General features: G+C 48.6%; 14 non-coding genes across 14 annotated transcripts; all 14 read left to right on the plus strand.

The window, feature by feature from the left end:
• The first annotated feature begins 747 nt into the window (after positions 1-747).
• Positions 748-915, plus strand: LOC142468681 (U1 spliceosomal RNA). Its single transcript, XR_012788838.1, has one exon. It is a non-coding gene; the product is annotated as a U1 spliceosomal RNA (small nuclear RNA).
• Positions 916-2,193: 1,278 nt separating this feature from the next.
• Positions 2,194-2,361, plus strand: LOC142468682 (U1 spliceosomal RNA). The gene has a single exon (XR_012788839.1). It is a non-coding gene; the product is annotated as a U1 spliceosomal RNA (small nuclear RNA).
• Positions 2,362-3,636: 1,275 nt separating this feature from the next.
• On the plus strand, positions 3,637-3,804 carry LOC142468683 (U1 spliceosomal RNA). Its single transcript, XR_012788840.1, has one exon. It is a non-coding gene; the product is annotated as a U1 spliceosomal RNA (small nuclear RNA).
• A 1,297-nt stretch (positions 3,805-5,101) lies between these two features.
• On the plus strand, positions 5,102-5,269 carry LOC142468684 (U1 spliceosomal RNA). The gene has a single exon (XR_012788841.1). It is a non-coding gene; the product is annotated as a U1 spliceosomal RNA (small nuclear RNA).
• Positions 5,270-6,531: 1,262 nt separating this feature from the next.
• LOC142468685 (U1 spliceosomal RNA) lies at positions 6,532-6,699 on the plus strand. The gene has a single exon (XR_012788842.1). It is a non-coding gene; the product is annotated as a U1 spliceosomal RNA (small nuclear RNA).
• Positions 6,700-7,969: 1,270 nt separating this feature from the next.
• Positions 7,970-8,137, plus strand: LOC142468686 (U1 spliceosomal RNA). The gene has a single exon (XR_012788843.1). It is a non-coding gene; the product is annotated as a U1 spliceosomal RNA (small nuclear RNA).
• A 1,258-nt stretch (positions 8,138-9,395) lies between these two features.
• LOC142468687 (U1 spliceosomal RNA) lies at positions 9,396-9,563 on the plus strand. Its single transcript, XR_012788844.1, has one exon. It is a non-coding gene; the product is annotated as a U1 spliceosomal RNA (small nuclear RNA).
• A 1,260-nt stretch (positions 9,564-10,823) lies between these two features.
• Positions 10,824-10,991, plus strand: LOC142468688 (U1 spliceosomal RNA). The gene has a single exon (XR_012788845.1). It is a non-coding gene; the product is annotated as a U1 spliceosomal RNA (small nuclear RNA).
• Positions 10,992-12,282: 1,291 nt separating this feature from the next.
• On the plus strand, positions 12,283-12,450 carry LOC142468690 (U1 spliceosomal RNA). Its single transcript, XR_012788847.1, has one exon. It is a non-coding gene; the product is annotated as a U1 spliceosomal RNA (small nuclear RNA).
• A 1,255-nt stretch (positions 12,451-13,705) lies between these two features.
• LOC142468691 (U1 spliceosomal RNA) lies at positions 13,706-13,873 on the plus strand. Its single transcript, XR_012788848.1, has one exon. It is a non-coding gene; the product is annotated as a U1 spliceosomal RNA (small nuclear RNA).
• Positions 13,874-15,124: 1,251 nt separating this feature from the next.
• On the plus strand, positions 15,125-15,292 carry LOC142468692 (U1 spliceosomal RNA). The gene has a single exon (XR_012788849.1). It is a non-coding gene; the product is annotated as a U1 spliceosomal RNA (small nuclear RNA).
• Positions 15,293-16,554: 1,262 nt separating this feature from the next.
• LOC142468693 (U1 spliceosomal RNA) lies at positions 16,555-16,722 on the plus strand. Its single transcript, XR_012788850.1, has one exon. It is a non-coding gene; the product is annotated as a U1 spliceosomal RNA (small nuclear RNA).
• Positions 16,723-17,983: 1,261 nt separating this feature from the next.
• On the plus strand, positions 17,984-18,151 carry LOC142468694 (U1 spliceosomal RNA). Its single transcript, XR_012788851.1, has one exon. It is a non-coding gene; the product is annotated as a U1 spliceosomal RNA (small nuclear RNA).
• A 1,312-nt stretch (positions 18,152-19,463) lies between these two features.
• Positions 19,464-19,631, plus strand: LOC142468515 (U1 spliceosomal RNA). Its single transcript, XR_012788680.1, has one exon. It is a non-coding gene; the product is annotated as a U1 spliceosomal RNA (small nuclear RNA).
• The last annotated feature ends 651 nt before the right edge of the window (positions 19,632-20,282 follow it).

The raw sequence follows: 20,282 nt of genomic DNA on the forward strand, positions 1-20,282 counted from the left end.
TCTATCTATCTATATATCTATCTCTATCCATGGAGCAGCAGACAGTGTTAGCTTGCTTCTATATTTATGCAAATGCCAGGTAAGCAGCCATGCTGGTAAGGGCCAAAGTGTCACGTTTGCCAGCAGGACAGGGCACCTCTCCCTTTTTATGCAGCAGCAGCAGCAGCAGCAGCAGGTGTCAGTGGAGGTCAGAAAAAGAGAGTGCCAGCAGGTAGGGGAGATGTAGAAAGCCACCCCAGAAATATGGTGTCCCCCTGTCTCTCCGGCAGCTGAAATGACAGAGCTGAGCGGTGTTCAAAGTGATTGCTTCTTTCTTTTAAAACCAAGAAGAAGTACCTTACGGCGAAGCTTGGCTGCTCTGGGTGCTTGTTGGATGGGGGGGAGGGTTTGCTTTGGCTTTGCTTTGGCTTTGCTTTGCTTTGGCTTTGCTTTGCTTTGCTTTGCTTTGCTTTGCTTCGCTTCTGGGGGGGGGGGGGGGGAGGAGGACGGGGTGTCTTGGATCTATGTTGTTTGACAAATATTCATTGCTGCTGCTGCTGCTGCTGCTGCTGCTGCTGCTGCTGCAGCACAAATGTTTGCATGGAATGGCCTAGGCTGCTCCTTGCTGCAGGTGCTGGCTGCAGCGGCTCAGATACTAGGCCTCAGGTACTGTGTTGCTTGCTGCACCAATGACCAAGCTGCTCTCTCCACAAGGGTGACAGTTGTCCTGGGACAGGGCTAGTTGCCCCCAGCGCGCCATTGCAACTCATACTTACCTGGCAGGGGAGTTTTAAGCCATGCTCCAGCAGGTGGCTCTCCCAGGGCGAGGCTAGCTCATTGCACTTGGAGCTAGCTGACCTCTGCGATTTCCCCACATGCGGGAAACTCGACTGCACAATTTCTGGTAGTGGGGGACTGCGTGCGCGCTCTCCCCTGTTTTTGGATGGTTACAAAAAACAGAAACAGGTGTTTGTTCAGACAAGCTGCTGCTATTCCCACTGCTTGGGCTTTGGGCATGGTCAATAACTGCTGGCAAAAAGGAGCACCATGTACAATAAATAGCCAGCTAGCAACATCTCAAACAGGGACAAATGACAATGATGTACCTGCACAGACGTTTAGGAATAAGTTCACAGGTGGATTGGGAAATAGGGAAACAAATACTGTGTACTGTATATATATATTTATGAAAAAAACAGCACATTTACAATCAAATCTGGATTTGAAAAAATGGACGGTCCTTGCTTGCAGGATATGATATGGGGTTTTTATTTCACCCCCTCCCCACCCTAGTTCTACATGGTATGTCTGGGTCTCTGTAGCCAGACAACCCCCTGTGATGATATCACAAAGGGAGTGTACAGTACGTTCTAGAGTTTCTAGGCTCCAAAGTAACAAAGAGCAGCATTTAAAAGCAACAGATTGCAGACTATCTGCTGAGCTGTGCAAAAAACAATCTCTATCTATCTATCTATCTATCTATCTATCTATCTATCTATCTATCTATCTATATATCTATCTCTATCCATGGAGCAGCAGACAGTGTTAGCTTGCTTCTATATTTATGCAAATGCCAGGTAAGCAGCCATGCTGGTAAGGGCCAAAGTGTCACGTTTGCCAGCAGGACAGGGCACCTCTCCCTTTTTATGCAGCAGCAGCAGCAGCAGCAGCAGGTGTCAGTGGAGGTCAGAAAAAGAGAGTGCCAGCAGGTAGGGGAGATGTAGAAAGCCACCCCAGAAATATGGTGTCCCCCTGTCTCTCCGGCAGCTGAAATGACAGAGCTGAGCGGTGTTCAAAGTGATTGCTTCTTTCTTTTAAAACCAAGAAGAAGTACCTTACGGCGAAGCTTGGCTGCTCTGGGTGCTTGTTGGATGGGGGGGAGGGTTTGCTTTGGCTTTGCTTTGCTTTGCTTTGCTTTGCTTCGCTTCTGGGGGGGGGGGGGGGGGGGGAGGAGGAGGACGGGGTGTCTTGGATCTATGTTGTTTGACAAATATTCATTGCTGCTGCTGCTGCTGCTGCTGCTGCTGCTGCAGCACAAATGTTTGCATGGAATGGCCTAGGCTGCTCCTTGCTGCAGGTGCTGGCTGCAGCGGCTCAGATACTAGGCCTCAGGTACTGTGTTGCTTGCTGCACCAATGACCAAGCTGCTCTCTCCACAAGGGTGACAGTTGTCCTGGGACAGGGCTAGTTGCCCCCAGCGCGCCATTGCAACTCATACTTACCTGGCAGGGGAGTTTTAAGCCATGCTCCAGCAGGTGGCTCTCCCAGGGCGAGGCTAGCTCATTGCACTTGGAGCTAGCTGACCTCTGCGATTTCCCCACATGCGGGAAACTCGACTGCACAATTTCTGGTAGTGGGGGACTGCGTGCGCGCTCTCCCCTGTTTTTGGATGGTTACAAAAAACAGAAACAGGTGTTTGTTCAGACAAGCTGCTGCTATTCCCACTGCTTGGGCTTTGGGCATGGTCAATAACTGCTGGCAAAAAGGAGCACCATGTACAATAAATAGCCAGCTAGCAACATCTCAAACAGGGACAAATGACAATGATGTACCTGCACAGACGTTTAGGAATAAGTTCACAGGTGGATTGGGAAATAGGGAAACAAATACTGTGTACTGTATATATATATTTATGAAAAAAACAGCACATTTACAATCAAATCTGGATTTGAAAAAATGGACGGTCCTTGCTTGCAGGATATGATATGGGGTTTTTATTTCACCCCCTCCCCACCCTAGTTCTACATGGTATGTCTGGGTCTCTGTAGCCAGACAACCCCCTGTGATGATATCACAAAGGGAGTGTACAGTACGTTCTAGAGTTTCTAGGCTCCAAAGTAACAAAGAGCAGCATTTAAAAGCAACAGATTGCAGACTATCTGCTGAGCTGTGCAAAAAACAATCTCTATCTATCTATCTATCTATCTATCTATCTATCTATCTATCTATCTATCTATATATCTATCTCTATCCATGGAGCAGCAGACAGTGTTAGCTTGCTTCTATATTTATGCAAATGCCAGGTAAGCAGCCATGCTGGTAAGGGCCAAAGTGTCACGTTTGCCAGCAGGACAGGGCACCTCTCCCTTTTTATGCAGCAGCAGCAGCAGCAGCAGCAGGTGTCAGTGGAGGTCAGAAAAAGAGAGTGCCAGCAGGTAGGGGAGATGTAGAAAGCCACCCCAGAAATATGGTGTCCCCCTGTCTCTCCGGCAGCTGAAATGACAGAGCTGAGCGGTGTTCAAAGTGATTGCTTCTTTCTTTTAAAACCAAGAAGAAGTACCTTACGGCGAAGCTTGGCTGCTCTGGGTGCTTGTTGGATGGGGGGGAGGGTTTGCTTTGGCTTTGCTTTGCTTTGCTTTGCTTTGCTTCGCTTCTGGGGGGGGGGGGGGGGGAGGAGGAGGACGGGGTGTCTTGGATCTATGTTGTTTGACAAATATTCATTGCTGCTGCTGCTGCTGCTGCTGCTGCTGCTGCAGCACAAATGTTTGCATGGAATGGCCTAGGCTGCTCCTTGCTGCAGGTGCTGGCTGCAGCGGCTCAGATACTAGGCCTCAGGTACTGTGTTGCTTGCTGCACCAATGACCAAGCTGCTCTCTCCACAAGGGTGACAGTTGTCCTGGGACAGGGCTAGTTGCCCCCAGCGCGCCATTGCAACTCATACTTACCTGGCAGGGGAGTTTTAAGCCATGCTCCAGCAGGTGGCTCTCCCAGGGCGAGGCTAGCTCATTGCACTTGGAGCTAGCTGACCTCTGCGATTTCCCCACATGCGGGAAACTCGACTGCACAATTTCTGGTAGTGGGGGACTGCGTGCGCGCTCTCCCCTGTTTTTGGATGGTTACAAAAAACAGAAACAGGTGTTTGTTCAGACAAGCTGCTGCTATTCCCACTGCTTGGGCTTTGGGCATGGTCAATAACTGCTGGCAAAAAGGAGCACCATGTACAATAAATAGCCAGCTAGCAACATCTCAAACAGGGACAAATGACAATGATGTACCTGCACAGACGTTTAGGAATAAGTTCACAGGTGGATTGGGAAATAGGGAAACAAATACTGTGTACTGTATATATATATTTATGAAAAAAACAGCACATTTACAATCAAATCTGGATTTGAAAAAATGGACGGTCCTTGCTTGCAGGATATGATATGGGGTTTTTATTTCACCCCCTCCCCACCCTAGTTCTACATGGTATGTCTGGGTCTCTGTAGCCAGACAACCCCCTGTGATGATATCACAAAGGGAGTGTACAGTACGTTCTAGAGTTTCTAGGCTCCAAAGTAACAAAGAGCAGCATTTAAAAGCAACAGATTGCAGACTATCTGCTGAGCTGTGCAAAAAACAATCTCTATCTATCTATCTATCTATCTATCTATCTATCTATCTATATATCTATCTCTATCCATGGAGCAGCAGACAGTGTTAGCTTGCTTCTATATTTATGCAAATGCCAGGTAAGCAGCCATGCTGGTAAGGGCCAAAGTGTCACGTTTGCCAGCAGGACAGGGCACCTCTCCCTTTTTATGCAGCAGCAGCAGCAGCAGCAGCAGGTGTCAGTGGAGGTCAGAAAAAGAGAGTGCCAGCAGGTAGGGGAGATGTAGAAAGCCACCCCAGAAATATGGTGTCCCCCTGTCTCTCCGGCAGCTGAAATGACAGAGCTGAGCGGTGTTCAAAGTGATTGCTTCTTTCTTTTAAAACCAAGAAGAAGTACCTTACGGCGAAGCTTGGCTGCTCTGGGTGCTTGTTGGATGGGGGGGAGGGTTTGCTTTGGCTTTGCTTTGGCTTTGCTTTGCTTTGGCTTTGCTTTGCTTTGCTTTGCTTTGCTTTGCTTCGCTTCTGGGGGGGGGGGGGGGGAGGAGGACGGGGTGTCTTGGATCTATGTTGTTTGACAAATATTCATTGCTGCTGCTGCTGCTGCTGCTGCTGCTGCTGCTGCTGCAGCACAAATGTTTGCATGGAATGGCCTAGGCTGCTCCTTGCTGCAGGTGCTGGCTGCAGCGGCTCAGATACTAGGCCTCAGGTACTGTGTTGCTTGCTGCACCAATGACCAAGCTGCTCTCTCCACAAGGGTGACAGTTGTCCTGGGACAGGGCTAGTTGCCCCCAGCGCGCCATTGCAACTCATACTTACCTGGCAGGGGAGTTTTAAGCCATGCTCCAGCAGGTGGCTCTCCCAGGGCGAGGCTAGCTCATTGCACTTGGAGCTAGCTGACCTCTGCGATTTCCCCACATGCGGGAAACTCGACTGCACAATTTCTGGTAGTGGGGGACTGCGTGCGCGCTCTCCCCTGTTTTTGGATGGTTACAAAAAACAGAAACAGGTGTTTGTTCAGACAAGCTGCTGCTATTCCCACTGCTTGGGCTTTGGGCATGGTCAATAACTGCTGGCAAAAAGGAGCACCATGTACAATAAATAGCCAGCTAGCAACATCTCAAACAGGGACAAATGACAATGATGTACCTGCACAGACGTTTAGGAATAAGTTCACAGGTGGATTGGGAAATAGGGAAACAAATACTGTGTACTGTATATATATATTTATGAAAAAAACAGCACATTTACAATCAAATCTGGATTTGAAAAAATGGACGGTCCTTGCTTGCAGGATATGATATGGGGTTTTTATTTCACCCCCTCCCCACCCTAGTTCTACATGGTATGTCTGGGTCTCTGTAGCCAGACAACCCCCTGTGATGATATCACAAAGGGAGTGTACAGTACGTTCTAGAGTTTCTAGGCTCCAAAGTAACAAAGAGCAGCATTTAAAAGCAACAGATTGCAGACTATCTGCTGAGCTGTGCAAAAAACAATCTCTATCTATCTATCTATCTATCTATCTATCTATCTATCTATATATCTATCTCTATCCATGGAGCAGCAGACAGTGTTAGCTTGCTTCTATATTTATGCAAATGCCAGGTAAGCAGCCATGCTGGTAAGGGCCAAAGTGTCACGTTTGCCAGCAGGACAGGGCACCTCTCCCTTTTTATGCAGCAGCAGCAGCAGCAGCAGCAGGTGTCAGTGGAGGTCAGAAAAAGAGAGTGCCAGCAGGTAGGGGAGATGTAGAAAGCCACCCCAGAAATATGGTGTCCCCCTGTCTCTCCGGCAGCTGAAATGACAGAGCTGAGCGGTGTTCAAAGTGATTGCTTCTTTCTTTTAAAACCAAGAAGAAGTACCTTACGGCGAAGCTTGGCTGCTCTGGGTGCTTGTTGGATGGGGGGGAGGGTTTGCTTTGGCTTTGCTTTGCTTTGCTTTGCTTTGCTTCGCTTCTGGGGGGGGGGGGGGGGAGGAGGAGGACGGGGTGTCTTGGATCTATGTTGTTTGACAAATATTCATTGCTGCTGCTGCTGCTGCTGCTGCTGCTGCTGCAGCACAAATGTTTGCATGGAATGGCCTAGGCTGCTCCTTGCTGCAGGTGCTGGCTGCAGCGGCTCAGATACTAGGCCTCAGGTACTGTGTTGCTTGCTGCACCAATGACCAAGCTGCTCTCTCCACAAGGGTGACAGTTGTCCTGGGACAGGGCTAGTTGCCCCCAGCGCGCCATTGCAACTCATACTTACCTGGCAGGGGAGTTTTAAGCCATGCTCCAGCAGGTGGCTCTCCCAGGGCGAGGCTAGCTCATTGCACTTGGAGCTAGCTGACCTCTGCGATTTCCCCACATGCGGGAAACTCGACTGCACAATTTCTGGTAGTGGGGGACTGCGTGCGCGCTCTCCCCTGTTTTTGGATGGTTACAAAAAACAGAAACAGGTGTTTGTTCAGACAAGCTGCTGCTATTCCCACTGCTTGGGCTTTGGGCATGGTCAATAACTGCTGGCAAAAAGGAGCACCATGTACAATAAATAGCCAGCTAGCAACATCTCAAACAGGGACAAATGACAATGATGTACCTGCACAGACGTTTAGGAATAAGTTCACAGGTGGATTGGGAAATAGGGAAACAAATACTGTGTACTGTATATATATATTTATGAAAAAAACAGCACATTTACAATCAAATCTGGATTTGAAAAAATGGACGGTCCTTGCTTGCAGGATATGATATGGGGTTTTTATTTCACCCCCTCCCCACCCTAGTTCTACATGGTATGTCTGGGTCTCTGTAGCCAGACAACCCCCTGTGATGATATCACAAAGGGAGTGTACAGTACGTTCTAGAGTTTCTAGGCTCCAAAGTAACAAAGAGCAGCATTTAAAAGCAACAGATTGCAGACTATCTGCTGAGCTGTGCAAAAAACAATCTCTATCTATCTATCTATCTATCTATCTATCTATCTATCTATCTATATATCTATCTCTATCCATGGAGCAGCAGACAGTGTTAGCTTGCTTCTATATTTATGCAAATGCCAGGTAAGCAGCCATGCTGGTAAGGGCCAAAGTGTCACGTTTGCCAGCAGGACAGGGCACCTCTCCCTTTTTATGCAGCAGCAGCAGCAGCAGCAGCAGGTGTCAGTGGAGGTCAGAAAAAGAGAGTGCCAGCAGGTAGGGGAGATGTAGAAAGCCACCCCAGAAATATGGTGTCCCCCTGTCTCTCCGGCAGCTGAAATGACAGAGCTGAGCGGTGTTCAAAGTGATTGCTTCTTTCTTTTAAAACCAAGAAGAAGTACCTTACGGCGAAGCTTGGCTGCTCTGGGTGCTTGTTGGATGGGGGGGAGGGTTTGCTTTGGCTTTGCTTTGCTTTGCTTTGCTTTGCTTCGCTTCTGGGGGGGGGGGAGGAGGACGGGGTGTCTTGGATCTATGTTGTTTGACAAATATTCATTGCTGCTGCTGCTGCTGCTGCTGCTGCTGCTGCTGCTGCTGCTGCAGCACAAATGTTTGCATGGAATGGCCTAGGCTGCTCCTTGCTGCAGGTGCTGGCTGCAGCGGCTCAGATACTAGGCCTCAGGTACTGTGTTGCTTGCTGCACCAATGACCAAGCTGCTCTCTCCACAAGGGTGACAGTTGTCCTGGGACAGGGCTAGTTGCCCCCAGCGCGCCATTGCAACTCATACTTACCTGGCAGGGGAGTTTTAAGCCATGCTCCAGCAGGTGGCTCTCCCAGGGCGAGGCTAGCTCATTGCACTTGGAGCTAGCTGACCTCTGCGATTTCCCCACATGCGGGAAACTCGACTGCACAATTTCTGGTAGTGGGGGACTGCGTGCGCGCTCTCCCCTGTTTTTGGATGGTTACAAAAAACAGAAACAGGTGTTTGTTCAGACAAGCTGCTGCTATTCCCACTGCTTGGGCTTTGGGCATGGTCAATAACTGCTGGCAAAAAGGAGCACCATGTACAATAAATAGCCAGCTAGCAACATCTCAAACAGGGACAAATGACAATGATGTACCTGCACAGACGTTTAGGAATAAGTTCACAGGTGGATTGGGAAATAGGGAAACAAATACTGTGTACTGTATATATATATTTATGAAAAAAACAGCACATTTACAATCAAATCTGGATTTGAAAAAATGGACGGTCCTTGCTTGCAGGATATGATATGGGGTTTTTATTTCACCCCCTCCCCACCCTAGTTCTACATGGTATGTCTGGGTCTCTGTAGCCAGACAACCCCCTGTGATGATATCACAAAGGGAGTGTACAGTACGTTCTAGAGTTTCTAGGCTCCAAAGTAACAAAGAGCAGCATTTAAAAGCAACAGATTGCAGACTATCTGCTGAGCTGTGCAAAAAACAATCTCTATCTATCTATCTATCTATCTATCTATCTATCTATCTATCTATATATCTATCTCTATCCATGGAGCAGCAGACAGTGTTAGCTTGCTTCTATATTTATGCAAATGCCAGGTAAGCAGCCATGCTGGTAAGGGCCAAAGTGTCACGTTTGCCAGCAGGACAGGGCACCTCTCCCTTTTTATGCAGCAGCAGCAGCAGCAGCAGCAGGTGTCAGTGGAGGTCAGAAAAAGAGAGTGCCAGCAGGTAGGGGAGATGTAGAAAGCCACCCCAGAAATATGGTGTCCCCCTGTCTCTCCGGCAGCTGAAATGACAGAGCTGAGCGGTGTTCAAAGTGATTGCTTCTTTCTTTTAAAACCAAGAAGAAGTACCTTACGGCGAAGCTTGGCTGCTCTGGGTGCTTGTTGGATGGGGGGGAGGGTTTGCTTTGGCTTTGCTTTGCTTTGCTTTGCTTCGCTTCTGGGGGGGGGGGGGGGGAGGAGGAGGACGGGGTGTCTTGGATCTATGTTGTTTGACAAATATTCATTGCTGCTGCTGCTGCTGCTGCTGCTGCTGCAGCACAAATGTTTGCATGGAATGGCCTAGGCTGCTCCTTGCTGCAGGTGCTGGCTGCAGCGGCTCAGATACTAGGCCTCAGGTACTGTGTTGCTTGCTGCACCAATGACCAAGCTGCTCTCTCCACAAGGGTGACAGTTGTCCTGGGACAGGGCTAGTTGCCCCCAGCGCGCCATTGCAACTCATACTTACCTGGCAGGGGAGTTTTAAGCCATGCTCCAGCAGGTGGCTCTCCCAGGGCGAGGCTAGCTCATTGCACTTGGAGCTAGCTGACCTCTGCGATTTCCCCACATGCGGGAAACTCGACTGCACAATTTCTGGTAGTGGGGGACTGCGTGCGCGCTCTCCCCTGTTTTTGGATGGTTACAAAAAACAGAAACAGGTGTTTGTTCAGACAAGCTGCTGCTATTCCCACTGCTTGGGCTTTGGGCATGGTCAATAACTGCTGGCAAAAAGGAGCACCATGTACAATAAATAGCCAGCTAGCAACATCTCAAACAGGGACAAATGACAATGATGTACCTGCACAGACGTTTAGGAATAAGTTCACAGGTGGATTGGGAAATAGGGAAACAAATACTGTGTACTGTATATATATATTTATGAAAAAAACAGCACATTTACAATCAAATCTGGATTTGAAAAAATGGACGGTCCTTGCTTGCAGGATATGATATGGGGTTTTTATTTCACCCCCTCCCCACCCTAGTTCTACATGGTATGTCTGGGTCTCTGTAGCCAGACAACCCCCTGTGATGATATCACAAAGGGAGTGTACAGTACGTTCTAGAGTTTCTAGGCTCCAAAGTAACAAAGAGCAGCATTTAAAAGCAACAGATTGCAGACTATCTGCTGAGCTGTGCAAAAAACAATCTCTATCTATCTATCTATCTATCTATCTATCTATCTATATATCTATCTCTATCCATGGAGCAGCAGACAGTGTTAGCTTGCTTCTATATTTATGCAAATGCCAGGTAAGCAGCCATGCTGGTAAGGGCCAAAGTGTCACGTTTGCCAGCAGGACAGGGCACCTCTCCCTTTTTATGCAGCAGCAGCAGCAGCAGCAGCAGGTGTCAGTGGAGGTCAGAAAAAGAGAGTGCCAGCAGGTAGGGGAGATGTAGAAAGCCACCCCAGAAATATGGTGTCCCCCTGTCTCTCCGGCAGCTGAAATGACAGAGCTGAGCGGTGTTCAAAGTGATTGCTTCTTTCTTTTAAAACCAAGAAGAAGTACCTTACGGCGAAGCTTGGCTGCTCTGGGTGCTTGTTGGATGGGGGGGAGGGTTTGCTTTGGCTTTGCTTTGCTTTGCTTTGCTTTGCTTCGCTTCTGGGGGGGGGGGGGGGAGGAGGACGGGGTGTCTTGGATCTATGTTGTTTGACAAATATTCATTGCTGCTGCTGCTGCTGCTGCTGCTGCTGCTGCTGCTGCAGCACAAATGTTTGCATGGAATGGCCTAGGCTGCTCCTTGCTGCAGGTGCTGGCTGCAGCGGCTCAGATACTAGGCCTCAGGTACTGTGTTGCTTGCTGCACCAATGACCAAGCTGCTCTCTCCACAAGGGTGACAGTTGTCCTGGGACAGGGCTAGTTGCCCCCAGCGCGCCATTGCAACTCATACTTACCTGGCAGGGGAGTTTTAAGCCATGCTCCAGCAGGTGGCTCTCCCAGGGCGAGGCTAGCTCATTGCACTTGGAGCTAGCTGACCTCTGCGATTTCCCCACATGCGGGAAACTCGACTGCACAATTTCTGGTAGTGGGGGACTGCGTGCGCGCTCTCCCCTGTTTTTGGATGGTTACAAAAAACAGAAACAGGTGTTTGTTCAGACAAGCTGCTGCTATTCCCACTGCTTGGGCTTTGGGCATGGTCAATAACTGCTGGCAAAAAGGAGCACCATGTACAATAAATAGCCAGCTAGCAACATCTCAAACAGGGACAAATGACAATGATGTACCTGCACAGACGTTTAGGAATAAGTTCACAGGTGGATTGGGAAATAGGGAAACAAATACTGTGTACTGTATATATATATTTATGAAAAAAACAGCACATTTACAATCAAATCTGGATTTGAAAAAATGGACGGTCCTTGCTTGCAGGATATGATATGGGGTTTTTATTTCACCCCCTCCCCACCCTAGTTCTACATGGTATGTCTGGGTCTCTGTAGCCAGACAACCCCCTGTGATGATATCACAAAGGGAGTGTACAGTACGTTCTAGAGTTTCTAGGCTCCAAAGTAACAAAGAGCAGCATTTAAAAGCAACAGATTGCAGACTATCTGCTGAGCTGTGCAAAAAACAATCTCTATCTATCTATCTATCTATCTATCTATCTATCTATCTATATATCTATCTCTATCCATGGAGCAGCAGACAGTGTTAGCTTGCTTCTATATTTATGCAAATGCCAGGTAAGCAGCCATGCTGGTAAGGGCCAAAGTGTCACGTTTGCCAGCAGGACAGGGCACCTCTCCCTTTTTATGCAGCAGCAGCAGCAGCAGCAGCAGGTGTCAGTGGAGGTCAGAAAAAGAGAGTGCCAGCAGGTAGGGGAGATGTAGAAAGCCACCCCAGAAATATGGTGTCCCCCTGTCTCTCCGGCAGCTGAAATGACAGAGCTGAGCGGTGTTCAAAGTGATTGCTTCTTTCTTTTAAAACCAAGAAGAAGTACCTTACGGCGAAGCTTGGCTGCTCTGGGTGCTTGTTGGATGGGGGGGAGGGTTTGCTTTGGCTTTGCTTTGGCTTTGCTTTGCTTTGGCTTTGCTTTGCTTTGCTTTGCTTTGCTTTGCTTTGCTTCTGGGGGGGGGGGGGGGGAGGAGGACGGGGTGTCTTGGATCTATGTTGTTTGACAAATATTCATTGCTGCTGCTGCTGCTGCTGCTGCTGCTGCTGCAGCACAAATGTTTGCATGGAATGGCCTAGGCTGCTCCTTGCTGCAGGTGCTGGCTGCAGCGGCTCAGATACTAGGCCTCAGGTACTGTGTTGCTTGCTGCACCAATGACCAAGCTGCTCTCTCCACAAGGGTGACAGTTGTCCTGGGACAGGGCTAGTTGCCCCCAGCGCGCCATTGCAACTCATACTTACCTGGCAGGGGAGTTTTAAGCCATGCTCCAGCAGGTGGCTCTCCCAGGGCGAGGCTAGCTCATTGCACTTGGAGCTAGCTGACCTCTGCGATTTCCCCACATGCGGGAAACTCGACTGCACAATTTCTGGTAGTGGGGGACTGCGTGCGCGCTCTCCCCTGTTTTTGGATGGTTACAAAAAACAGAAACAGGTGTTTGTTCAGACAAGCTGCTGCTATTCCCACTGCTTGGGCTTTGGGCATGGTCAATAACTGCTGGCAAAAAGGAGCACCATGTACAATAAATAGCCAGCTAGCAACATCTCAAACAGGGACAAATGACAATGATGTACCTGCACAGACGTTTAGGAATAAGTTCACAGGTGGATTGGGAAATAGGGAAACAAATACTGTGTACTGTATATATATATTTATGAAAAAAACAGCACATTTACAATCAAATCTGGATTTGAAAAAATGGACGGTCCTTGCTTGCAGGATATGATATGGGGTTTTTATTTCACCCCCTCCCCACCCTAGTTCTACATGGTATGTCTGGGTCTCTGTAGCCAGACAACCCCCTGTGATGATATCACAAAGGGAGTGTACAGTACGTTCTAGAGTTTCTAGGCTCCAAAGTAACAAAGAGCAGCATTTAAAAGCAACAGATTGCAGACTATCTGCTGAGCTGTGCAAAAAACAATCTCTATCTATCTATCTATCTATCTATCTATCTATCTATATATCTATCTCTATCCATGGAGCAGCAGACAGTGTTAGCTTGCTTCTATATTTATGCAAATGCCAGGTAAGCAGCCATGCTGGTAAGGGCCAAAGTGTCACGTTTGCCAGCAGGACAGGGCACCTCTCCCTTTTTATGCAGCAGCAGCAGCAGCAGCAGCAGGTGTCAGTGGAGGTCAGAAAAAGAGAGTGCCAGCAGGTAGGGGAGATGTAGAAAGCCACCCCAGAAATATGGTGTCCCCCTGTCTCTCCGGCAGCTGAAATGACAGAGCTGAGCGGTGTTCAAAGTGATTGCTTCTTTCTTTTAAAACCAAGAAGAAGTACCTTACGGCGAAGCTTGGCTGCTCTGGGTGCTTGTTGGATGGGGGGGAGGGTTTGCTTTGGCTTTGCTTTGCTTTGCTTTGCTTTGCTTCGCTTCTGGGGGGGGGGGGGGGGAGGAGGACGGGGTGTCTTGGATCTATGTTGTTTGACAAATATTCATTGCTGCTGCTGCTGCTGCTGCTGCTGCTGCTGCAGCACAAATGTTTGCATGGAATGGCCTAGGCTGCTCCTTGCTGCAGGTGCTGGCTGCAGCGGCTCAGATACTAGGCCTCAGGTACTGTGTTGCTTGCTGCACCAATGACCAAGCTGCTCTCTCCACAAGGGTGACAGTTGTCCTGGGACAGGGCTAGTTGCCCCCAGCGCGCCATTGCAACTCATACTTACCTGGCAGGGGAGTTTTAAGCCATGCTCCAGCAGGTGGCTCTCCCAGGGCGAGGCTAGCTCATTGCACTTGGAGCTAGCTGACCTCTGCGATTTCCCCACATGCGGGAAACTCGACTGCACAATTTCTGGTAGTGGGGGACTGCGTGCGCGCTCTCCCCTGTTTTTGGATGGTTACAAAAAACAGAAACAGGTGTTTGTTCAGACAAGCTGCTGCTATTCCCACTGCTTGGGCTTTGGGCATGGTCAATAACTGCTGGCAAAAAGGAGCACCATGTACAATAAATAGCCAGCTAGCAACATCTCAAACAGGGACAAATGACAATGATGTACCTGCACAGACGTTTAGGAATAAGTTCACAGGTGGATTGGGAAATAGGGAAACAAATACTGTGTACTGTATATATATATTTATGAAAAAAACAGCACATTTACAATCAAATCTGGATTTGAAAAAATGGACGGTCCTTGCTTGCAGGATATGATATGGGGTTTTTATTTCACCCCCTCCCCACCCTAGTTCTACATGGTATGTCTGGGTCTCTGTAGCCAGACAACCCCCTGTGATGATATCACAAAGGGAGTGTACAGTACGTTCTAGAGTTTCTAGGCTCCAAAGTAACAAAGAGCAGCATTTAAAAGCAACAGATTGCAGACTATCTGCTGAGCTGTGCAAAAAACAATCTCTATCTATCTATCTATCTATCTATCTATCTATCTATCTATCTCTATCCATGGAGCAGCAGACAGTGTTAGCTTGCTTCTATATTTATGCAAATGCCAGGTAAGCAGCCATGCTGGTAAGGGCCAAAGTGTCACGTTTGCCAGCAGGACAGGGCACCTCTCCCTTTTTATGCAGCAGCAGCAGCAGCAGCAGCAGGTGTCAGTGGAGGTCAGAAAAAGAGAGTGCCAGCAGGTAGGGGAGATGTAGAAAGCCACCCCAGAAATATGGTGTCCCCCTGTCTCTCCGGCAGCTGAAATGACAGAGCTGAGCGGTGTTCAAAGTGATTGCTTCTTTCTTTTAAAACCAAGAAGAAGTACCTTACGGCGAAGCTTGGCTGCTCTGGGTGCTTGTTGGATGGGGGGGAGGGTTTGCTTTGGCTTTGCTTTGCTTTGCTTTGCTTTGCTTCGCTTCTGGGGGGGGGGGGGGGGAGGAGGACGGGGTGTCTTGGATCTATGTTGTTTGACAAATATTCATTGCTGCTGCTGCTGCTGCTGCTGCTGCTGCTGCAGCACAAATGTTTGCATGGAATGGCCTAGGCTGCTCCTTGCTGCAGGTGCTGGCTGCAGCGGCTCAGATACTAGGCCTCAGGTACTGTGTTGCTTGCTGCACCAATGACCAAGCTGCTCTCTCCACAAGGGTGACAGTTGTCCTGGGACAGGGCTAGTTGCCCCCAGCGCGCCATTGCAACTCATACTTACCTGGCAGGGGAGTTTTAAGCCATGCTCCAGCAGGTGGCTCTCCCAGGGCGAGGCTAGCTCATTGCACTTGGAGCTAGCTGACCTCTGCGATTTCCCCACATGCGGGAAACTCGACTGCACAATTTCTGGTAGTGGGGGACTGCGTGCGCGCTCTCCCCTGTTTTTGGATGGTTACAAAAAACAGAAACAGGTGTTTGTTCAGACAAGCTGCTGCTATTCCCACTGCTTGGGCTTTGGGCATGGTCAATAACTGCTGGCAAAAAGGAGCACCATGTACAATAAATAGCCAGCTAGCAACATCTCAAACAGGGACAAATGACAATGATGTACCTGCACAGACGTTTAGGAATAAGTTCACAGGTGGATTGGGAAATAGGGAAACAAATACTGTGTACTGTATATATATATTTATGAAAAAAACAGCACATTTACAATCAAATCTGGATTTGAAAAAATGGACGGTCCTTGCTTGCAGGATATGATATGGGGTTTTTATTTCACCCCCTCCCCACCCTAGTTCTACATGGTATGTCTGGGTCTCTGTAGCCAGACAACCCCCTGTGATGATATCACAAAGGGAGTGTACAGTACGTTCTAGAGTTTCTAGGCTCCAAAGTAACAAAGAGCAGCATTTAAAAGCAACAGATTGCAGACTATCTGCTGAGCTGTGCAAAAAACAATCTCTATCTATCTATCTATCTATCTATCTATCTATCTATCTATCTCTATCCATGGAGCAGCAGACAGTGTTAGCTTGCTTCTATATTTATGCAAATGCCAGGTAAGCAGCCATGCTGGTAAGGGCCAAAGTGTCACGTTTGCCAGCAGGACAGGGCACCTCTCCCTTTTTATGCAGCAGCAGCAGCAGCAGCAGCAGGTGTCAGTGGAGGTCAGAAAAAGAGAGTGCCAGCAGGTAGGGGAGATGTAGAAAGCCACCCCAGAAATATGGTGTCCCCCTGTCTCTCCGGCAGCTGAAATGACAGAGCTGAGCGGTGTTCAAAGTGATTGCTTCTTTCTTTTAAAACCAAGAAGAAGTACCTTACGGCGAAGCTTGGCTGCTCTGGGTGCTTGTTGGATGGGGGGGAGGGTTTGCTTTGGCTTTGCTTTGCTTTGCTTTGCTTTGCTTTGCTTTGCTTCGCTTCTGGGGGGGGGGGGGGGGGAGGAGGACGGGGTGTCTTGGATCTATGTTGTTTGACAAATATTCATTGCTGCTGCTGCTGCTGCTGCTGCTGCTGCTGCAGCACAAATGTTTGCATGGAATGGCCTAGGCTGCTCCTTGCTGCAGGTGCTGGCTGCAGCGGCTCAGATACTAGGCCTCAGGTACTGTGTTGCTTGCTGCACCAATGACCAAGCTGCTCTCTCCACAAGGGTGACAGTTGTCCTGGGACAGGGCTAGTTGCCCCCAGCGCGCCATTGCAACTCATACTTACCTGGCAGGGGAGTTTTAAGCCATGCTCCAGCAGGTGGCTCTCCCAGGGCGAGGCTAGCTCATTGCACTTGGAGCTAGCTGACCTCTGCGATTTCCCCACATGCGGGAAACTCGACTGCACAATTTCTGGTAGTGGGGGACTGCGTGCGCGCTCTCCCCTGTTTTTGGATGGTTACAAAAAACAGAAACAGGTGTTTGTTCAGACAAGCTGCTGCTATTCCCACTGCTTGGGCTTTGGGCATGGTCAATAACTGCTGGCAAAAAGGAGCACCATGTACAATAAATAGCCAGCTAGCAACATCTCAAACAGGGACAAATGACAATGATGTACCTGCACAGACGTTTAGGAATAAGTTCACAGGTGGATTGGGAAATAGGGAAACAAATACTGTGTACTGTATATATATATTTATGAAAAAAACAGCACATTTACAATCAAATCTGGATTTGAAAAAATGGACGGTCCTTGCTTGCAGGATATGATATGGGGTTTTTATTTCACCCCCTCCCCACCCTAGTTCTACATGGTATGTCTGGGTCTCTGTAGCCAGACAACCCCCTGTGATGATATCACAAAGGGAGTGTACAGTACGTTCTAGAGTTTCTAGGCTCCAAAGTAACAAAGAGCAGCATTTAAAAGCAACAGATTGCAGACTATCTGCTGAGCTGTGCAAAAAACAATCTCTATCTATCTATCTATCTATCTATCTATCTATCTATATATCTATCTCTATCCATGGAGCAGCAGACAGTGTTAGCTTGCTTCTATATTTATGCAAATGCCAGGTAAGCAGCCATGCTGGTAAGGGCCAAAGTGTCACGTTTGCCAGCAGGACAGGGCACCTCTCCCTTTTTATGCAGCAGCAGCAGCAGCAGCAGCAGGTGTCAGTGGAGGTCAGAAAAAGAGAGTGCCAGCAGGTAGGGGAGATGTAGAAAGCCACCCCAGAAATATGGTGTCCCCCTGTCTCTCCGGCAGCTGAAATGACAGAGCTGAGCGGTGTTCAAAGTGATTGCTTCTTTCTTTTAAAACCAAGAAGAAGTACCTTACGGCGAAGCTTGGCTGCTCTGGGTGCTTGTTGGATGGGGGGGAGGGTTTGCTTTGGCTTTGCTTTGCTTTGCTTTGCTTTGCTTCGCTTCTGGGGGGGGGGGGGGGGAGGAGGACGGGGTGTCTTGGATCTATGTTGTTTGACAAATATTCATTGCTGCTGCTGCTGCTGCTGCTGCTGCTGCTGCTGCTGCAGCACAAATGTTTGCATGGAATGGCCTAGGCTGCTCCTTGCTGCAGGTGCTGGCTGCAGCGGCTCAGATACTAGGCCTCAGGTACTGTGTTGCTTGCTGCACCAATGACCAAGCTGCTCTCTCCACAAGGGTGACAGTTGTCCTGGGACAGGGCTAGTTGCCCCCAGCGCGCCATTGCAACTCATACTTACCTGGCAGGGGAGTTTTAAGCCATGCTCCAGCAGGTGGCTCTCCCAGGGCGAGGCTAGCTCATTGCACTTGGAGCTAGCTGACCTCTGCGATTTCCCCACATGCGGGAAACTCGACTGCACAATTTCTGGTAGTGGGGGACTGCGTGCGCGCTCTCCCCTGTTTTTGGATGGTTACAAAAAACAGAAACAGGTGTTTGTTCAGACAAGCTGCTGCTATTCCCACTGCTTGGGCTTTGGGCATGGTCAATAACTGCTGGCAAAAAGGAGCACCATGTACAATAAATAGCCAGCTAGCAACATCTCAAACAGGGACAAATGACAATGATGTACCTGCACAGACGTTTAGGAATAAGTTCACAGGTGGATTGGGAAATAGGGAAACAAATACTGTGTACTGTATATATATATTTATGAAAAAAACAGCACATTTACAATCAAATCTGGATTTGAAAAAATGGACGGTCCTTGCTTGCAGGATATGATATGGGGTTTTTATTTCACCCCCTCCCCACCCTAGTTCTACATGGTATGTCTGGGTCTCTGTAGCCAGACAACCCCCTGTGATGATATCACAAAGGGAGTGTACAGTACGTTCTAGAGTTTCTAGGCTCCAAAGTAACAAAGAGCAGCATTTAAAAGCAACAGATTGCAGACTATCTGCTGAGCTGTGCAAAAAACAATCTCTATCTATCTATCTATCTATCTATCTATCTATCTATCTATATATCTATCTCTATCCATGGAGCAGCAGACAGTGTTAGCTTGCTTCTATATTTATGCAAATGCCAGGTAAGCAGCCATGCTGGTAAGGGCCAAAGTGTCACGTTTGCCAGCAGGACAGGGCACCTCTCCCTTTTTATGCAGCAGCAGCAGCAGCAGCAGCAGGTGTCAGTGGAGGTCAGAAAAAGAGAGTGCCAGCAGGTAGGGGAGATGTAGAAAGCCACCCCAGAAATATGGTGTCCCCCTGTCTCTCCGGCAGCTGAAATGACAGAGCTGAGCGGTGTTCAAAGTGATTGCTTCTTTCTTTTAAAACCAAGAAGAAGTACCTTACGGCGAAGCTTGGCTGCTCTGGGTGCTTGTTGGATGGGGGGGAGGGTTTGCTTTGGCTTTGCTTTGGCTTTGCTTTGCTTTGGCTTTGCTTTGCTTTGCTTTGCTTTGCTTTGCTTTGCTTCTGGGGGGGGGGGGGGGGAGGAGGACGGGGTGTCTTGGATCTATGTTGTTTGACAAATATTCATTGCTGCTGCTGCTGCTGCTGCTGCTGCTGCTGCTGCTGCTGCTGCTGCTGCTGCAGCACAAATGTTTGCATGGAATGGCCTAGGCTGCTCCTTGCTGCAGGTGCTGGCTGCAGCGGCTCAGATACTAGGCCTCAGGTACTGTGTTGCTTGCTGCACCAATGACCAAGCTGCTCTCTCCACAAGGGTGACAGTTGTCCTGGGACAGGGCTAGTTGCCCCCAGCGCGCCATTGCAACTCATACTTACCTGGCAGGGGAGTTTTAAGCCATGCTCCAGCAGGTGGCTCTCCCAGGGCGAGGCTAGCTCATTGCACTTGGAGCTAGCTGACCTCTGCGATTTCCCCACATGCGGGAAACTCGACTGCACAATTTCTGGTAGTGGGGGACTGCGTGCGCGCTCTCCCCTGTTTTTGGATGGTTACAAAAAACAGAAACAGGTGTTTGTTCAGACAAGCTGCTGCTATTCCCACTGCTTGGGCTTTGGGCATGGTCAATAACTGCTGGCAAAAAGGAGCACCATGTACAATAAATAGCCAGCTAGCAACATCTCAAACAGGGACAAATGACAATGATGTACCTGCACAGACGTTTAGGAATAAGTTCACAGGTGGATTGGGAAATAGGGAAACAAATACTGTGTACTGTATATATATATTTATGAAAAAAACAGCACATTTACAATCAAATCTGGATTTGAAAAAATGGACGGTCCTTGCTTGCAGGATATGATATGGGGTTTTTATTTCACCCCCTCCCCACCCTAGTTCTACATGGTATGTCTGGGTCTCTGTAGCCAGACAACCCCCTGTGATGATATCACAAAGGGAGTGTACAGTACGTTCTAGAGTTTCTAGGCTCCAAAGTAACAAAGAGCAGCATTTAAAAGCAACAGATTGCAGACTATCTGCTGAGCTGTGCAAAAAACAATCTCTATCTATCTATCTATCTATCTATCTATCTATATATCTATCTCTATCCATGGAGCAGCAGACAGTGTTAGCTTGCTTCTATATTTATGCAAATGCCAGGTAAGCAGCCATGCTGGTAAGGGCCAAAGT

The sequence above is a fragment of the Ascaphus truei genome, chromosome 17 (assembly GCF_040206685.1).
Source record: "Ascaphus truei isolate aAscTru1 chromosome 17, aAscTru1.hap1, whole genome shotgun sequence".
Taxonomy (NCBI): domain Eukaryota; kingdom Metazoa; phylum Chordata; class Amphibia; order Anura; family Ascaphidae; genus Ascaphus; species Ascaphus truei.